The sequence below is a fragment of the Sus scrofa genome, chromosome 5, assembly GCF_054392235.1.
Source record: "Sus scrofa isolate SSC_HxYL_T2T_F1_AM1 chromosome 5, Sscrofa_HxYL_maternal_Yorkshire_Landrace_v2.0, whole genome shotgun sequence".
Classification (NCBI taxonomy): domain Eukaryota; kingdom Metazoa; phylum Chordata; class Mammalia; order Artiodactyla; family Suidae; genus Sus; species Sus scrofa.
Genome location: NC_139387.1, coordinates 8,143,603 through 8,162,504, shown reverse-complemented (window position 1 = coordinate 8,162,504; position 18,902 = coordinate 8,143,603). Strand labels below are relative to the sequence as shown.

The 18,902-nt window shown below is 44.6% G+C and overlaps 1 protein-coding gene and 1 non-coding gene across 7 annotated transcripts in view; both read left to right on the top strand.

Moving 5' to 3' along the window:
* TNRC6B (trinucleotide repeat containing adaptor 6B) overlaps positions 1-18,902 on the top strand; it is a 247,943-nt gene that overhangs the window by 131,936 nt on the left and 97,105 nt on the right. The gene's annotated exons all lie outside the window — the stretch shown is intronic.
* Positions 18,155-18,216, top strand: MIR7134 (microRNA mir-7134). Its single transcript, NR_128450.1, has one exon. It is a non-coding gene; the product is annotated as a microRNA mir-7134 (primary transcript).

Below are 18,902 nucleotides of genomic sequence, written 5' to 3'. Positions count from 1 at the left end.
GGAATTATAATGGGCAATAATCAAACGACACAGTGCTTGCCCTCCTGCATGGTGTTGTTTTGAAAACTTTAATGGTGGATTTGGAAAGTCAGAGAATTCCTATTCCAGTTTAAAGGTTTTTTTTTTTTTTTTTTTTTGGTCTTTTTTTGCTATTTCTTGGGCCGCTCCCGCGGCATATGGAGGTTCCCAGGCTAGGGGTCAAATCGGAGCTGTAGCCACCGGCCTACACCAGAGCCACAGCAACGCGGGATCCGAGCTGCGTCTGCAACCTCCACCACAGCTCACAGCAACGCCGGATCATTAACCCACTGAGCAAGGGCAGGGACCGAACCTGCAACCTCATGGTTCCTAGTCGGATTCGTTAACCACTGCGCCACGACGGGAACTCCCTTAAAGTTGTTTTAATATTATGTTTATATTCCTATATACCCTATTTCGAGCTCTGCTTTAAAAACCAGAATAGGCTTTTTAAACCTCTAAATGACTCCCCCTGACCCCAGCAGTCCTAATTTGCTTGCAGATGACCAGTTTTCTATTATGAGTTTTAACAAGAATATTTTCACTTGTTACCTTTCATGTTTGAAAGAATCAAGTAACTTACTTGTGTTTTTTTTTGTTTTTTGTTTTTTTGTTTTTTTTGCATTTTCTAGGGCTACTCCTGTGGCATATGGAGGTGCCCAGGCTAGGGGTCTAATCAGAGCTGTAGCCGCCAGCTTACGCCAGAGCCACAGCAACGCGGGATCCGAGCCGCGTCTGCGACCTACACCACAGCTCACGGCAACGCCAGATCCTTAACCCACTGAGCAAGGCCAGGGATCGAACCTGCAACCTCATGGTTCCTAGTCGGATTTGTTAGCCACTGAGCCATGACAGGAACTCCTCAAGTAACTTACTTTTAAAGTATTATAATTGCAAATAGATTGTGACTTTCCTGTACTTAGTGAAGGAATGTAAATAAACCATGGCTACCTAAGAGTGTACATAAACTCACATAGGACGGGGAAGATACTTGAAAACTGTGAAACAGAAGGGAGTGTGTCTTTCCAAAGCCCATTTCTTTTTTCTTTCTTTTTTTGGCTTTTTGCCATTTCTTGGGCCGCACCCATGGCATATGGAGGTTCCCAGGCTAGGGGTCCAATTGGAGCTGCAGCTGCCGGCCTACACCACAGCCACAGCAATGCGGGGATCTGAGACACATTTGCAACCTACACCACAGCTCATGACAACGCCAGATCCCTAACCCACTGAATGCCAGATCCCTAACCCACTGAGCAAGGCCAGGGATCGAACCCTCAACTTTATGGTTCCTAGTTGGATTCATTAACCACTGAGCTACGATGGGAGCTCTTCAAAAGCCCATTTCTTAAAGATAAATCTGATTTCTATATTGTAGCAAGGTAGCAAATGACGCATTTCTCAGTTTGGAGATGAGTAGCCCACTGTTGGATAAACACCCTTGTAGCTTTGTGAAGACTGAAATGTTTCCTCCATATCACTGGCCCCTACAGATCTCAGGTTCTTGTAGATGTATTAAAGGGGCCATGTGTAGAATGCCTGCTAGAATAGGAACAGAACTAGCCTGACTGGAGGGGATCATTGCATGGAGGGGGTGTGGTGTATCCGAGTGTCTGTATCAGAGGTCACAGCCTGTCATGTGTTGTTTTTTTTAATTTCATTGAAGTGTGGTTGGTTTAATTTTGTGTTAATTTCTGCTGCACAGCACAGGGGTTCATTTGTACATACATATATGTATTCTTTTTCATATTCTTTTCCATTAGGGTTTGTCACAGGATATTGAATGTAGTCCTCTGCCAAGTTCAGTAGGACCTTGTTGTTTGTCTGTCCTAAATATAATAGTTTGCACCTGCTAATCCAGACTCCCCGTCCATTCCCGTCCATTCCGCCTTCATTTTTATCTCCCCTTTGGCAACCACAAGTCTGTTCTCTGTGTCCGTGAGTCTGTTTCTGTTTCATAGATAGGTTCATTGGTGTCATTTTTTAGATTCCACATATAAGTGATATCATAGGGTGCTTGTCTTTCTCTGACTGACTTAGTGTGGTCATCTCTAGGTCCATCCATGTGGCTGCAGATCAGCCTGTCATATTTTAAACTTCATTTTTCAGATGCTTGCTGCTAGTATATATAACTCCAGTTGTTTCTGCGTGTTGACCTTATAATTTTGTAGTTTCCTTAGAGTTTTTCAAGAATTAAGTTATGTCATCTGCAAATAAAGAATGTTTTCTTCTCCTTTCTTAAAAAAAAAAGAGTTCCTGTTGTGGCTCAGTGGTAACGAACCCGACTGGTATCCATGAGGACACAGGTTCGATTCCTGGTCCTTCTCAGTGGGTTAAGGATCTGGCGTTGCTGTGAGCTGTGGTGTGGGTCGCAGACACATGGCTCAGATCCTGTGTTGCTGTGGCTGTGGTGTAGGCCGGCAGCTGCAGCTCTGATTCCACCCCTAGCCTGAGAACTTCCATATTCCTCGGGTGTGGCCCTAAAAAGCAAAAAAAAAAAAAAAAAAAAAGGTTAAAGCCTGTTACCATTGCTTCTATCTTCTTACTCTTATTGTCTTCTCCTGCCTCTTTCTTCTTGTTCAGGCTTTCACTGACATTTTGATCTAAAACACTTTTGGAAATTCCCATCGTGGCGCATCGGAAACGAATCTGACTAGTATCCATGGGGATGTGGGTTTGACCCCTGGCCTTTCTCAGTGGGTCAGTGATCCGGTGTTGTGGTGAGCTGTGTTGTAGGTCACAGACACAGCTCAGATCCCCCATTGCTGTGGCTGTGGCGTAGGCCATCAGCTGCAGCTCTGATTCAACCCCTAGCCTGGGAACCTCCATACGCCATGGGTGCGGCCCTTAAAAAAAAAAAAAGCCCCCCCCCAAAAAAAAAAAATTTTAAAAATAAAACACTTTTGAATTTAGTGAGGAGAACATCAAGGCCTATTTATTGCCTCAGACTGTTTTGAGGCCAAGGTCTATGTTGAATGGGCTTCAGCCTTTGCAGGTTGGCATGGGCTTACCAGCAGGTTCCCCAGAATGGCGGGCCACTGATTCTCAGCCTGTCTTGAGTGTTTCAGAGAGAAGTAATTATTGCTGTTCACAATGTTGTTTAACAAACTTTACAAAACACATATTTGGTCCTGAGCTATTGGTGCTTCTTCGCCAGGTGTCAGGACACTCTAGTGCATCATAAAGACCTCACAGGTCACAACATGCCAGGTTTTGCCTACCGCCCAGGGTCTCACTTGCCCCCCATCAGGATTGCTTCTGGCCGTATGACCCACCTTCCTCTTTCCATTAATCCATGTCCCACCATTTGCCCTTTCATAGCAGAAGTCAGCTTCGTGAGAATGCGCTTTGCTTCTTCCTTAACCTCTTCCAGGTACGTCATAAGAATGCAAGACTGTACAGTGTGGAGTGAAATAGGCGGAATTGGGGACATAACCCAGTAGACTCTCGAAAGATTAAATGCCACTTAGGGAAAATCTTTACACTCACAGTCAGTTCAGTATTTAAGATGAGATTCAGAGACCTGATAACTTCTTTCTTTAGATAGCCTTGGGGTCAGTCATCAGAACATTCTCATGTGGTGAGGCCTCCTTTTGCAAATTTTTGTTTTGTTTTCATTTCCTGCCACATGGCAGGTGCAGCTGAGAAGTACCTTCAGAAATGACTGAAGGCCTCATCATTCTGCAGAGTGCAGTGATCTTGAAGCCAATTGCAAGGTGGGTGGCTGGTGCCCAGCCTCGACTTGGACCTCTGTGTCTCTTACTGGCCTCTATAAAGTGTCTTTCTCACCTTTCTTGTTCTCTTTCCACCCAAATAGCATTGCCGTTTCAGCCCTCTATTTTTCACCCCTGCCAGCCACTCAGTAAATGAAAGGGAATCAAAAAGAAAGGGAGAAAAAAGAGAAGAAACATTATAATGCAAAGTTTTGAGGAAATACTTACCTCTCTGTCTTTATGTGTTGCCGCATCTCTTTAAATGTTTAGAGGCTATGAATATTTTGTCTTTTATATTTCAGTAAGCCACCTCTACTGAGTTTAGACCCTGTAGGTTCTTTATTGTTTCATTATAAGGGAAGTGGGTATGGGGCAGGACCTTTTCATGTACTTGAAAATTTCGGTCAGTCCTGTGAAACCTGTGAGTCTAGTATTTATCCATGAACTCTTAGGGTCAACTGGGCGTGCAGGCTCAGTTCTTTCCATCTCTGTGGGGATGCTGTGGCCAATATCCAGAGCTAGTCATTCCAGATTTACCTACTGCCACTCTGTTTCCGAGGGACTAGCAGAGACCAGGCAGTTTATCTTTTCTTTTTCTACTTCCTTTGCCCCACTGTATTCAGAAAATGCTACCGAGTGACTAGCTAGAGTAAATTTTATGTATTGCAAAGCAGTTGTGGAACTTGGGTTTTGATGGCTGTATCATTTCTGGTGAGCGGGATGCATCTCTGAATGATAACATGTGTAACGGACCCGGGGGCTGCTTGGCCTCATTGATGCTTTTCTGTGAGAATAATTGACTCTGGTGACTGCAGAGCTGCCTGCGGCTGTCAAGGAGCTCTGCTATACTTAAGCCACCTGCTGTTGTTCTTTTCGCCACCACCGCTGCTGCTGCTGCTGCTTTTTCTGTTTTTAATAAGTTGCCAATTACTGGGTTTTTGTAGGGATACCAACAGTTTGCTGAAATGGGCATAGGAAAAATGTAATTGCTTTCTAATCTTTATTTTCATTTATCCAGTGGAATTATTAAGACTCTTAGCAGTTGTTTTTTGGAAGGTACTAATGCATTTTATCTTACTAAACAGCACCATTCATCTTTTCCGTTTTGAGGATGGTATACAAGTATGTAGCAGAGGGCATTCTTCCCAGGATACATTAATTTTGACGATGATGTTAATTTCGGGGGTATTCCAGAGATGCGATCCAGTAGGCTGATCAGCTGCTCCTGAACACACAGGAGTGTGCCCAACCCTTTTTTTGAATTGGTTGACTTTGTTCTCATAGAGGAAATTATCAGTGTCTTTGGTCTGTTTTATTCAGTGATGTATCCCAAGTGCTTAATAGAATAATAAATACTATTTGTAGCATTGTAATAAGCAAACAAATGTAATTAAATAGATACCGTTCCCAGATTATTTGTTAGTATTAGGTGAGATCATGTTTTTATGCACCAATACTGAAAAGAATTCTTTGGTACTGTGTAGAGGTCAGAGATTACTGGCTCTCTAGATATGCTGATTCTGTGAGAATTTATATATTATGAGAGAATTTACACATAATGTATTAATATAATCACCGAAATCATTCAAGTAGTCATGTTGGTTTGTACATGAAGCAGTTATGATCATCAACCCAAATGCTCTAGGGTCTGTGTGAGGGTCATTACTGAATTTTAAAGTGAGTCATTAATTTGAAAACTGACATTTAAGCATTGAGAATTTTTTTAAAAGCAATTGAGTAATTATCTGAAAGTTACCATTGTAGCAAACAGAAATACCAGCTTTTGTGACATTCTGAGTTTACTAAATTTTCTAATTGTTTTTTAAATGTAATTGTTAGAGGAGTTCCCCCTGTAGCACAGTGGATTAAGAAGTCAACTGCAGCAGCTCAGGTTGCTGCAGAGGTGTAGGTTCAATCCCTGGCCTGGAGCAGTGGATTAAGGATCTGATGTTGTCACTCCTGTGATGTGGATTCAACCCCTGGCCCAGAACTTCCACATGCTGTAGCCATGGCCAGAAAACAAACAAACAAACAAACAAAAAACCCCAGAATATAATTTTTAAAAATATCCTTACAATAAGCACAGCATTGTAAGTCAGCTATACTTTAATTTTTTTTTTTTTTTTTTTTTGCCATTTCTTGGGCTGCACCCGTGGCATATGGAGGTTCCCAGGCTAGGGGTCCAATCAGAGCTATAGCCACCAGCCTACACCAGAGCCACAGCAATGTGGGGATCCGAGCCACATCTGCAACCTACACCACAGCTCACGGCAACGCTGGATCCTTAACCCACTGAGCAAGGCCAGGGACCAAACCCGCAACCTTATGGTTCCTAGTTGGATTCGTTAACCACTGTGCCACGACGGGAACTCCTATACTTTAATTTAAAAAAAAAAGTATTACTACAATAGCAACAGAAAATATAAGAAAATTTGGGACTAAACCTAACAAGTTCTCCATGGAAGAAAATGTAAATTCATATTAGGAGATATTAAGTTGTGAATAAGCAGAGAGCGCTGTCGTGATCACGGCTGAGAAGATTCAATAGTTTAAAGATGTCATTTCTCTGTAAACTGGTACTTAAGTCCAAAGCAATTCCAATAAAAGTCTCGATGATTTTTTTTGAAACTTGATAAGCTGATTTTTAAAATCTATATGGAAGAAAAACCAGGAATAACAAATAGGAGGACTTGCCAGACTAGATATCACGGCTTATCATAAAGCTGTAGTAAAGAACCCAACCTGGTGTCAGCGCAGAGGTAAGGATGGGTCAGTGGGTCAGAGTGGAAAGCCTGACTCAGAGCTCCACGCATACATGGAGTCTGTGATAGGACTGGCCCCACCAGTCCGTCAGTGGGGAGAAGTGACCGTGGACATTGCAGATTAGGAGAGGAAAGGATGGAATTTTCAGCAGATGGTCCTGGGATGCGCTCCATGATTGAGTTAGTCTCCAAGGGCTGCCGTAGCCAAATGTCACAAACTGGGTGATTTTGTAACATTAGAAATTTATACTCTCAGAGTTCTGGAGGCTAGAAATCCAAAATCAGGGTGTCGTCAAGCCCAGACTCCCACTTTGCTTTAGGCGCAAGGCTCCTAAAAGGCACCAGGCAAGAGTCATTTTTCTAGCGTCTGGTGTTGGCTGTCAGTCCTTGGGGTTTCTTGGCTTATAGCTGCATCACTCCAATTTCTTTCTCCGTCTTCCCATGACCATGTTCTCTCTGTGTTAAGGAACAAGTCACACACCATGTACAAAAGTAAATACCAAATGGGTTCAGATAAATAGGAACAGATTTGATACTTCTAGGAACGAATATAGGAGAATATGTATGACTTTGGAACAGGGGTTTTTTAAACACAGCACTGAAAGCACAAATCATGAATGGAAAAAAAGTTGACACGTTCATGTTCATTCACGTTCATGTAATTAAGAGCTTAAATTCATCAAATGACACTATAATGAAAGAAACTAGAAGATATTTTCAGCACATGTGAACAGCAAAGAATGTGAATCTAGAATACTCGCAGAACTCTTACAAACCCGTAAGAATAAGACCTAGTAGGAAAAAAAAAAACAAAAAACAAAGCAATGAAATGAGAATTTCATAGTTGAGAAAAATCCAAATGGCCAGTAATATAGGGGAAAAATTCAACTTAGTAATCAAGGAAATGCAAGTTAAACCACAATGAGATATGATTTTGTACTCGTCAGATTAACAAAAATTAAAAGATTTGAAAATATCAAGAACTGGTGAGGCTATGGGACAATGAGAATTTTTATACTCTTCTGGTAGGAGTGTAAATTTCAGTAATCACTTCGAAAACAGTGTAGCAATATCCGGTAATGTTAGAAAATGTAAAACGTGGCCGTGCAAACATGAACACCCCGTGACCCAGCAGCCTGAGCTGTGGACATGAACCTACCCCACTGAAGAGCTCTGTGTGTCTGCTTGTATAGAAGACATGTTCTAGGATGCTTATGGCAACCTTGCGCCTAGAAGTAAAAATGGAAAACCTGAATGTCTCTCACAAGGAGAACGGATAAACCCACTGTGGTGTGTATTAACAGTGGAACTCTGTACAGCATTTATGGAAGTGAATGACCCCACAGCTTAACAAATGCATTTCAGGAACCTAGTATTGAGTGAGAAGAGCAAGTCACAGAAGAATAAAATAGTATGATTCCTAAAGCTCAAAACGTATAAAACTCAAATGCATTGTTTAGGTTACAAGCATTACACCGTAAAGCAAAGGAATGATAAGCATCAGCTGAAGGTGGTCACCGCTCAGGCTGGGAGACGTGGGATGGTGGAGGATACCAGGGCTCTCGGTACTTACTGTTTTCTATTCTTTAACCGAGTGCTGGGTGTACAGATGCTCTTTCGTAAGTATTAAACATTTAGTAATAAAAACTTCTAACACTTTTTTTAAAATTGCCCTCAGAAATTTTATTGTTTTTAAGAGCAGAAACATAGCAGAAGTGTCAGGTCTCCATCCCACAAGCAATTCAAGCACTAAACACTTATTTTTACGTGTGCTTTGAATTCTTTGTAGATGAGAGATCCTCGGAACAGGGAGACGGGAAAGGCAGGCCCGGTGATCCTGTTTGTCTCATGTCTCTGGCATTGAGGCTTCTGCCTCTGCAGACGTGACATTGTGTCTTGAGAGCTGGCTGAAGAGGGTTTCAGCAGCAGGTGAAAGTGTATCCACATTTTTAGCAAAGCAACAATGTGCCCATCTCCTGTTCATTTCATTTTTTCTTGGCATCCGAGTAATTGAGCCAGATGGAAAATGTTTCCTGCATTGGGTTCTCTTTCAGCATGTCAGCCATTTAATTTTATTGTCGCTAATCTCCTGTTGATAAGATTTCAGAATGTGAGTGGTTGACTGCAAGAGTCTGATTTATTCTAGCCTGTTCTTGGGGCAGCCTTCCGTTAGCACGTGTCCTTTCCCACTCAGTTCTCCAGCACAGGAGCTTTTAACGATCGCTTACACTTGCCCCCTTTCTGTTCACATCGTGTACTTACTAGAGGGTAAGAACACAATAAATAAAACTTAGCTTTCATTTCTTCCAGCCTGTCTGGACATGTAGTTATCTGGCTAGCATGAAAAAGTCCAAACCCTTATTATACCAAAACAATGTGGAAAGTGCAAATTCAGAACATGGGTTTGGGGAGTTCCCGTCATGGCTCAGTGGTTAATGAATCCGACTAGGAACCATGAGGTTGCGGGTTCAATCCCTGGCCTCGCTCAGTGGGTTAAGGATCCGGCGTTGCCGTGAGCTGTCGTGTAGATCAAAGACGTGGCTCGGATCTGGCGTTGCTGTGGCTCTGGTATAGGCCGGTGGCTACAGTTCTGATTAGACCCCTAGCCTGGGCACCTCCATATGCCATGGGTGCGGCCCTAGAAAAGACAAAAAAAACAACAACATGGGTTTGGCATCAGACAGACCTAGGTTCGAACCTCAGATGTGCCATATATGTATAAAAACTTTTAATTTACTTAAAGGCTCTGAACCCCAGTTTTCTCACTTATAAAATGGGGATGTTAAGGGGTTCCCACTGTGGCATAGTGGGTTAAGGATCTGGCATTGTCTGGTGGCATGGGTTTGAACTCCAGCCCAGTGCAGTGGGTTAAGGATCTGGCGTTGCAGCAGCTATGGCCTGGATTCAGTCCCTGGCCGGGGAACTTCCATGAGCCAGGAGTATGACCGAAAAAAGAAAAATATTTTAAATTTAAAAAAATGGAAGTTCCAATCTCTTAGTTTTAAGGATTAAAGGAATAATAGATTAAAAGCACAGGATTGTTACTACTGTTATTCTTGGACCGGCCCTAATTTTCATACAAAAGCGGTCCCTGGTTGGGCCCTTTGGTCAGGTGTTCCTCCCACCTCCCCATCCGCGCCTCAGGTTTCACAGCACATGTCATCTTTTCTTACTGTTTAACTAGTTGTGTGAGCATGCACAAATCACATAAAATCTATGAAATAGTTTCTTGAACTATAAAACAGATGGCAATATCCGTGTCACAGTTTTGCTACACAGATCAAATAGTCAAGTGAGATGAGACAGCGGGCGTGAGAATGAATGCTCTGTCCTCTGTGACGCAGCGTGGGGGCCTGCCCTCCCCACCCCACCCCACCTGCTGCCAGGCAAGCTTGTTAATGTTTGTTGAATGTACAGAGTTTTATCTTTATGAAATAGCTTTGAAGGTACGTGGCTTGGAGAGTCTTTGCTTAAAATTGATAAGAGAGTTTGTGAATCAACTTCTGCTTCCAGATTCATTGAGAACTAATACTTTGGGCAGAATTGTTTTCTCCGACATTTTTACGCATTGCTTTCAGTGGTTCAGGCAAGTCGATGAGTCTAGAGTCTTATCACCTCCTGAACAGCAGCAGAGACAGTGTTAGAATCTTAAAGGCGAGGACTGGAAACTGTTCACAGACTGTTGGAAACATTCTTTGATACCAATCTTCCCTAGAACTTAAATCAGTGAAGTTACAAAGATGATAAAATAGTTTTGTATGCTGTGGTTTGCTAAGACTTATATCCTCTTTCTTTTGCCACCCTCTTCCTGCTCTTTGGATGAACTCATTCACCCCTGGGACTTAGGCTACCATCTCTGTGCGCTGGAAAACTCCTGCTTCTCCTTACCAGCTCCACAACCTCTCTGATAAGTTTCTGAGCCCAACCACCATCTTTATCTGGCCTCCCCATGGGCACACAGTGTTACCAGGTCCAAAACTGAGCTCCTTATCTCTTTGCCTCCTCCCCCAGCCCCCAGATCTATAGTCTTCCTTCTGCGTGCTCTCTCTTGATTGATAGCCCATTCTTTACCAGTCACTCTTGTCTGGGAGCCAGGAAACTATCCTAGTCCAGGGTTTCTACACCTTGGAACGGACACTTGGGCTGGGTATTCCTTTGTTTGGAGCCCTGTCCCGTGCATTGTATTTAGCAGTGTTTGTGGTCTCAACTCACTAGATGCCAGTAGGACGTGGCCCCCTCAGAGGTGACAGTCAAATATGTCTCCACATATTACCCTATGTCTCCTGGGGGCAAAAATCAGCCCAGTTGAAAATGACTCTCTCAACACTTTTCTTTTGCTCTTACCTCCTGCATTCAGTCAGTTACCGAGCCCTTTTGATACTACTTCCTGAATATCTTTCTGAGATTTCTTCTTTCCTTTTTTTTTTTTTTTTTTCTTTTTCTTTTGGGCCACACCTATGGAAGTTCCCAGCCAGGGTCGAACCCAAGCCACACCCATGACAATGTTGGATCCTTAACCCACTGGGCCACCAGGGAACTCCTCGTCTTTGTTTTTTTTGTTCTTGTGGAACTTGCCTTAGTTCTTCTCTCTTGCCTGAACTATTTTAGTAGTACTAAGAACACCACCTGTCCTGAGTACCTGACATGCTTTACATGTATTTGCATATAATTCTTACCGCAAACTTACTGTGGGTCTCTTAAGTTGCGAGCAACCTAAATCTAGCTCAGACCTTTCAACCAAAAGAGGAACTTAATGGCCCGTGTTACTCCACCCTCCTCTCTCTCTACCTAGGCTGTGCTGGCCTGTGCTTTGCAAGGCAGCCAGGGGCCCTGGCAGCTCCTAGCCCGCCTTCTCCTCATAGCGCTGCATCCCAGAGAGGACCACGGGGCCCTCACCAGAACCCTGGCAGCAGTCCGCCGAAGAGGCCAGTCCGTCACCTGCAGCAGAAATGAGGGGGCAGATAATCCCCAAGGGAAACTGAGGCTCTGGGAGGGGAACCCTGTGCTAAGGTTCTGATGTGTGTGGCGCTAGGTGGGGTCTGACCCCGAAGCCTAACTCGTGCTCGTGGTGTGTGCTGCCTCCTGACTCAGCTGTCCTTTTGTCCACCCCTTCTCCAGCCAGACGGCCTTCTCTCTCTTCAGGGGTCGGCTTGCTAAAACAAAAATTTGGTTATCTAAAATTGGGTTTGCTGTTCTAGTAGATTTCTTCAGTGGTTCTTCACCAAGATGAAGTCCCAATTTAGCCCGAAAGACAAAGCTCTTTGTATTGGCCCTGCTTACCTTAGAATTCGCTCCTGTCCTTTCCCTGGTTGTACCTAGGCTCCGGCCACCCCCTGCTTCAAAGCTGCCTGCTTTGCAGTTTCTTCAGTGCCGAGTGGTCAGCATCACAGGGAAACAGACAGGCCTGTGTTTGAATCATGGTACCATCACCTACCAGGTCTCGGACCTTGGGCCCTGCATGGGACGCCCTGCCCACCTTGTTGCCCTTGCTGGCGTCTGTCTTCAGGCCTGTGGACGTAGCCCTTGCTGGGGAGGCCTCGTTAACCTCTCGGTGCCTCTACCCTCCTAACCATTCCATTCTCAGCTTCTGCACTTTCTTTCGTATTCTCATTGCCAGCATTTACTGTTTTTTAAAAGCATACCTTTGGGTACAGATTAGCTTAGAATTTTTATGGCCTTTGGGTCTGGACACAGGCCAAGGTTGTGGTCTCTGTGCCGGGTTTCTGCATTCTTCCAGCATGCGTCAGCTTCCCATAGAGCTGCGGCTTTGCTCCTGCCTATGTTCCTGCTTTTCACCAGCTGGGTAGTTCTCATTTCATTTTCAAATAATCTGAAGCAGTTGTGTCCAGTAGAACTTTCTGTGATGATAGAAATATTCTATAACTGTGCTGTCTAGTCAGGTGGCCAGTGGCCACATGCTATTGAGCCTTTGAAATGTGACTGAGGAACTAATTGTTCAATTGTAGTTAATTTAAATTGCTGCATGTGCCTCGTAGCCACCATATTTATGGACAGCTCGGGTCTTAACGGTTAGTAATAGTAGCTTAAGCCTTCCTATTAAGTGAGACTTTAAGTCGTCTCATAATGTGCAACTTCTGATCTTCTTCCTCTCTTTTATGGAAAACTGTTATGTACTTAGTGCCTGCTGCATCTAGAGAAGTAAACTTGTATTTAAATTGAATAAAGTACTTGATGTCACTGAGCCATTTACTTCAAAATGGTTAAAATGGTGAATTTTATGTCGTGTGTATTTTATCATGATAAGGAAACGAGAGATGGCTTGCTTGGGGAAGGGTTGTAAAAGCTGCAGTGAGAAGCCAGCAGGGAGGTTTTTGCTGAGGGGAGAGCACAGTCTGAAAGGTATAAGCAGTGACCCAGGGGAGAGAGAGGACAGGTGGCTTCCTGGCCTGGACCTAGAGAGGTTCGTTAGCAAGTAGGTGCCAGGCCTCGAAGAGCTCTGAATGGCAGGCTGCGGAGGTGAGGCTCAGTCCTGAAAGCCCTGGAGGGGTTGTAAGCAGGCAAATGACACGTTTGGATTTCATTTTTATAAAGATCACTCTGGCCGCCCCGTGCAAGATGTATGAGCGGGCGGCGAAACTGGACCATGGAGACATAATCAGGCTAATGACGACCACAGTGATAATAATAGCAGCTAACAGTCAGTGTTGCCGCAGTTCAGGGGGAGATGATGAAGAGAGCCTAGAGTGGATGATGAGGTTAGGAAAGATGCCATCTCTTATTTGAAAAATAAGATGTCCTTATTTGGAGAGGTCTTCATCTATTTTTGCATGGTACTGCTGTGTAGGAATAGCTAGTCCAATGCCAGCCGAGACAGCTTGTTGTTAAATCTCTCTTTAAATATAGAATTAGTGTGACAAATGGCAGAATAATATATAAGGTCCTTTCCTTTAAAAATAATGTCAATAGGTATTGGTAGGAGAGAGGGATGGCTGTGACTGAAAGTGTAGCCCAAGGGATTCTCGTGATGAAATTTGCTGTATCTTGACTATGGTGCAGTCGTGGTTGTTTGAATTCACGTGTAACAAGTTGCATAGAACTAAATACACACACAACGAGTACATTATAAAGCTGTTGGAATCACAGCGAGGTTGGCGGGTCGTATCAGTGTCACCGTCCTGGTTGTTATGTTGCACTGTGATTATGTAAGACTTGCCGTCGGAGGAGACGAAGTGAAGAGGCCGTAGGATCTTTCTGTTACTTCTTCCACCTGCATGAGAATCTACAGTCTCTCAAAATAAAATGTTAAAAACAGGAGTTCCCGTCGTGGCGCAGTGGTTAACGAATCCGACTAGGAACCATGAGGTTGCGGGTTCGGTCCCTGCCCTTGCTCAGTGGGTTAACGATCCGGCGTTGCCGTGCGCTGTGGTGTAGGTTGCAGACGCGGCTCGGATCCCTCGTTGCTGTGGCTCTGGCGTAGGCCGGTGGCTACAGCTCCGATTTGACCCCTAGCCTGGGAACCTCCACATGCCGCGGGAGCAGCCCAAGAAATAACAACAACAACAACAACAACAGACAAAAGACAAAAAAAAAAAAAAAAAAAAAAAACAAACACAAAAAATGGAGCAAAGCAGATCCCCTTGGAGCTCCTGGTTTTCAGTATTTTCTTTCATTTGGATGTTTTTTCAGTAATAATTTTCTACAGAAATGACTTGTTTTGATTACATTTGGCAAGTGGCTAAAGAATAAAGCTGTTTTGTCAGTTCTGAGATAGACGTTTTTTTCTTCACCTTTTAACATCTTTGACTAAGGGTGCATCTTACAATTCATGGAGACTTGGCATCGAGTCTGTTTACTTGGCAGCAGTTTTCCTTAGCAGTACCTAAATGTTGGTGTGTCTTCACAATCGCTGGTGCCCTAGATTTGGTAGGTACCTTTGATTCCTGAGTCATTTGGCCGTGTTGGAAAAGAGCAGAGGCTGGTAAAAGTTTTCTTTGACACATTTATGTGTATGTGTGTGACTTTTTGGTTATTGAGCTTTTGTTTCTCAGCTCCCAGCCCACCCTTCTGTCGTCTGTGATGGTAAAGCTGGGATTTTACCAACCCCCTTTCTGCTTGCCCCCCAGCTCTTCGTCAGGCGGTGCCAACAGGGGTTTGAACAGAGGCTGAAGGGAGGAGGAACTTGCTTCTTCCTGTCTGCTTCCTCTTCCCATGGGGTCACTTGAGCAATATTTCTTTGCCCCTGGGGGCAGCAGCAGTGCCTTCCTGTGGCAGCACCTGAACCCACTTTCCAGTTTTCCCAATACTTGCAGGACCGGCTTCACTGCAGCCCCCAAGGTATCACACCCAGCGAAGCTGCCTACCCAGGGCCGCTGCTACCTCGGTGATACGTAGCCCTCACTCCCTCGCTCTCTGACTTCTCAGTGCCCAGTTAATAGCTTTATGCTTATACCTCATCAGCTATTCTTTTCATTAAAACCTCTCTGTTGAAATAGTGCGTGCTGTCTGTCTCTTGTGTGGCCCTGGACTGATGCCGGGGACGCGTGGCCAGCAGGACGGGCGTGGGCCCCTCTCCTCTGCAGCCAGTGCCCTTTTCTGATCGAGAAATCAGACATCTCCCTACTGACACCGTCAGTGGCTTCCCCTGGAGGAAAAAAGATTGTTCACGGGGCCGACAGGGCCCCATCCCCCACCCGAGTCTCATCTCACACTTGGCTTCCCCTCCCTTGTGACCCAGCCCCTCTGGTCCTCACCAGTGCCTGCTGCACAGCCTGGGCTGCGGGGCTGCCCTTCTGCTTGGATCCCCCCCCCCCCCACACACACACACACACTCTCCCTCTTCCCCCTGCCTAGTTAGCTCTTTCATTTAGTCTCGGTTTAGTTGTAATCTCCCCGGGAACATCCTCCCGCCCACCAGGTCTGTGTCCCCACCAGGTGCTGCACTCCCAGGACCTGTGTCTTCCAGTGCTCATCGCAGCCTCAGAGGAGGTGGATACGTGGTTCCCACCAGGAACGTGCCATTCGCCTCAGGAGGGCAGGACTAAGTGTTTGGTTTTCTCTTGCTGCTTCTCTCACCGTTGTGTCCCCAGTCCTGACGCATTTATGTGCTCAAGTATTTGTTGAATGAACAGGAATATTGTAAAATAAATATTTACTCAATGTAAGAAGGGACCATTTGGTGATATCTTGATGGTGAATTAATTTTTATTTTAAGCTAAAAATTTTTGAGAAAGAAAGTCTCTCTTGCTGGGAGTTAAAATACTTCAATAAAAATACTGACAAGGAGCCAAACCACAAGAAAAAAAAAATCACTTATTAAACTGGAAGTCATGATGTTATTAGACTGCTGCTTTCTGAGACATTCAAAGACAATGAAATCCTGTGTGTAATTCTTTGAGCACCTTCTCCTTAAAAGCTAGAAATAGAAGTTATCCTACTTTAAGTTGCCATTAGTCTCAATATGGAGATTTTGCTACAATGTGAACTCACAATGTTATGTCCACCTGCCACTTTTCTAAAACTTTTAATCTAGTACCACGCCTTGTATATGATTTTGCTTCCTTTCCTCCGTCTTCTCAAGTTCTTGGTCACATGGACAGAATGCCTTTCCCTGAGCTGAGCGTACCTTCCATGTATCCTTTTTGGAGCCCATTACTTTGCTGTGAAAATTCCTTCTGACCTTGGAATAATTTCCTTCATTGCTTCTTGTCCCCCATCCCTGCATTATTGGCATCAACTTTTTGGAAGTTAACAAAGTTTTCTTTCTTGGAGTTCCCACTGTGGCTCAGGGGTGACAAACCTGACTAGTATCCATGAGGATGCAGGTTCCATCCCTGGCCTTGCTCAGTGGGTTAAGGATCTGGCATTGCTGTGAGCTCAGTGTAGGTCATAGACGTGGCTCAGATCTGGCATTGCTGTGGCTGTGGCATAGACTGGTAGCTGTAGCTCCAATTGGACCCCTTCCCCAGGAACCTCCATATGCAGCGGGTGCGGCCCTAAAAAGGAAAAAAAAAATTATTTGCCATAATATAGTCATCTATAAGAGACTTATGTTAATTTATAAATGAATGCGATAAATGTGCTTTATACACACGTGCACACATGCGTGCACATGTATTACATTATTCCCAGTGTCACCAGCAACAGATGTTATTATTTACTCTCTTTTTTCTAATTTAAGTTTAAAGTTGTACTTTACAGTTTCTTTTATATTCATGTCTTTTTCAAGTGTTGATTTATTATTTGTATCTTCTTTTTGGGGGCTTATTTTTTATACTTGGCCTTTTTTTTTCTGATGGGAAATTACTTTTTCTCTTTTTTAAAATATAGTCAGTTTACAATGTTGTACCAATTTCCACTGTACAGCAACATGACTCAGCCATACACACATATACATACACACACACATATACACACATTCTGTTATATACCTTCTTCTGTCCCAGAGCCGATAAGTATTAGAGGCAGAGCCAGGGCTCTGGACACCCTGCCTCATGTGTTCATGACAGTGAGGGCTGCAGACCTACTGTGTGTTAGGCAGTGTCAGGAAAGAGTGCATAGTGTGACTACATAATTTCTTTCTATGCCAGTCCTCTAGAATTTACACATCCCGATCAGCATTGCTTTCGGAAAACGGGTGGAAGAGATATTGAAAAAAGGTGCCCCAGCACTGGTGCAGACTGAAAGAGGAGTCCCCACACTGTTCGAACCCAGAAAATATTCCTGGAATAAGCACGTAACCCTGAAAGATAATTACTTTGAAGAGGACAAAACATGTGTCACAGTAAATCCTGGTATGATTGTTAAATTCTCAGGCTCATTTCTTTATAAGAGTTTATAGCAGTACAGCTGCTATTTTCAGGGCGCTCATGATATTCCTAGAGACAGTGACCTAATTTAATAATACTAGATGTGATAGTGAGATCCTGGTACGTGGCCGCCTGCAGATGCTCGGTGATGGTGAAGACCAGGAGAGCTGAGCAGCGTGGGGAAAGGGCCGTTCAGAAGTCCTCTGCAGGAGCCAGACGCAAGCCAGCCCCAGGGACGGTCGGATGGACACCCCCTTTATTTCTTTGTCTTCACAGGCATTTAAGTGCCTTTTTGGACTAAGCATTAGTGGTCAAGAAGGTGACAACGGGTTTCTGGTAACAAGAAGTGAAGGTTCGGGAGGCCTGGTAGAGGAAATGGAGATGGAAACTCAGGCCTTGAGAGCCGGGCTCACAAGTGGAGGCTTGATCCTGATGGGTAGGTGAGTTCAGTGTTCAAACCAGGGCAGTTTGGAGGATGCAGCAGGCTTAGACCAGACTTCCAGGCCTTCTGGGAAGCAGGTTCATGGGGCTCTAGAGTTTCCTGCATATCTGGGCAAATGACATCATATCCACCCACAGAAGAGTTAAGTTGCTGTCAGAGCAACTGATTAAAAGTCAGTGAACCTTTATTGTTACAATTACCCCATTGTGTAGAAATTGTTTGTTACCATCCTCTCCCTGGGAGACCAGGCCCAGCCTCCTGAAGGCAGGGCCTGTGTCTGCTTCACCTCTGTATCTCCAGGGCCAGGGTAGCACTGGGCACTTAGTAGACAGACAGTCAGTGTCTGCTCAGAACCTATAGGGATCCTTCCATTGGCTCTAATGGGAAGATGAGGAGGAGGTGAGACTTGAGTGAGGAGACTTCAGCTAGAAGGAAGCAATATACGGTCGGCCCTCCATGTCCGCGGGTTCCCTATCCCGGGTTGGTTGAGTTCGCGGATGCGGAACCTGCGGATACGGAGGGCTGATTGTACTCCGCCGATTATACTCCGCTGTCTTGCATAAGGGCCTTGAACATCTGCAGATTTGATGTCCCTGCCCCCAGGAACCAGTCCTCTGTGGATCCCAAGGGACACCTGTTGGAAGGAGCAAGTGTCATTTCTGGAGGTGAAAATAACCCTTAGCAAAGGGCTAGGTTTGGGAATGTGGGCTGGAGGTTCTTCGATTGCAGCAGGAAGAGAGGAAGAGGCGTGGACACCATAGCAGGTGCTGTTCCCTTTTGCGCTGTAGGTCTTTGCCTCTGACCCCTCCCCCAACCCCACGCCAGCACCTGCTCTTCTAACTGGCCTAGTGCTTAGGTGTCAGCACAGATCTTAACTTGTCTTACACTTAACAAGTTGGTTCCTTCCTTGTGCCTTTTAGACTGATTCTTCCCTCTCTCTAGAACTGTCTTACCCTACGTAACATTCAGCATTTGGTGCTCAAATCACACCTCCTCAGAAGCCTTTCCTCACTTTATCCAGAAGAACCCACCTCCCACCTCTACCTTATGTCCCATTACCCTACCTGGCTTATTTTCTTCATAGTCTGAAATCATACTATTTCTTAGTCTCCTGGCTTATGGCCTGTTTTCTCTTACTGGAATGTAAGCACCATTTCTGTCTTTATTTCCTTCCTATCCTGAGTACCATAGGGGGAACTAAATG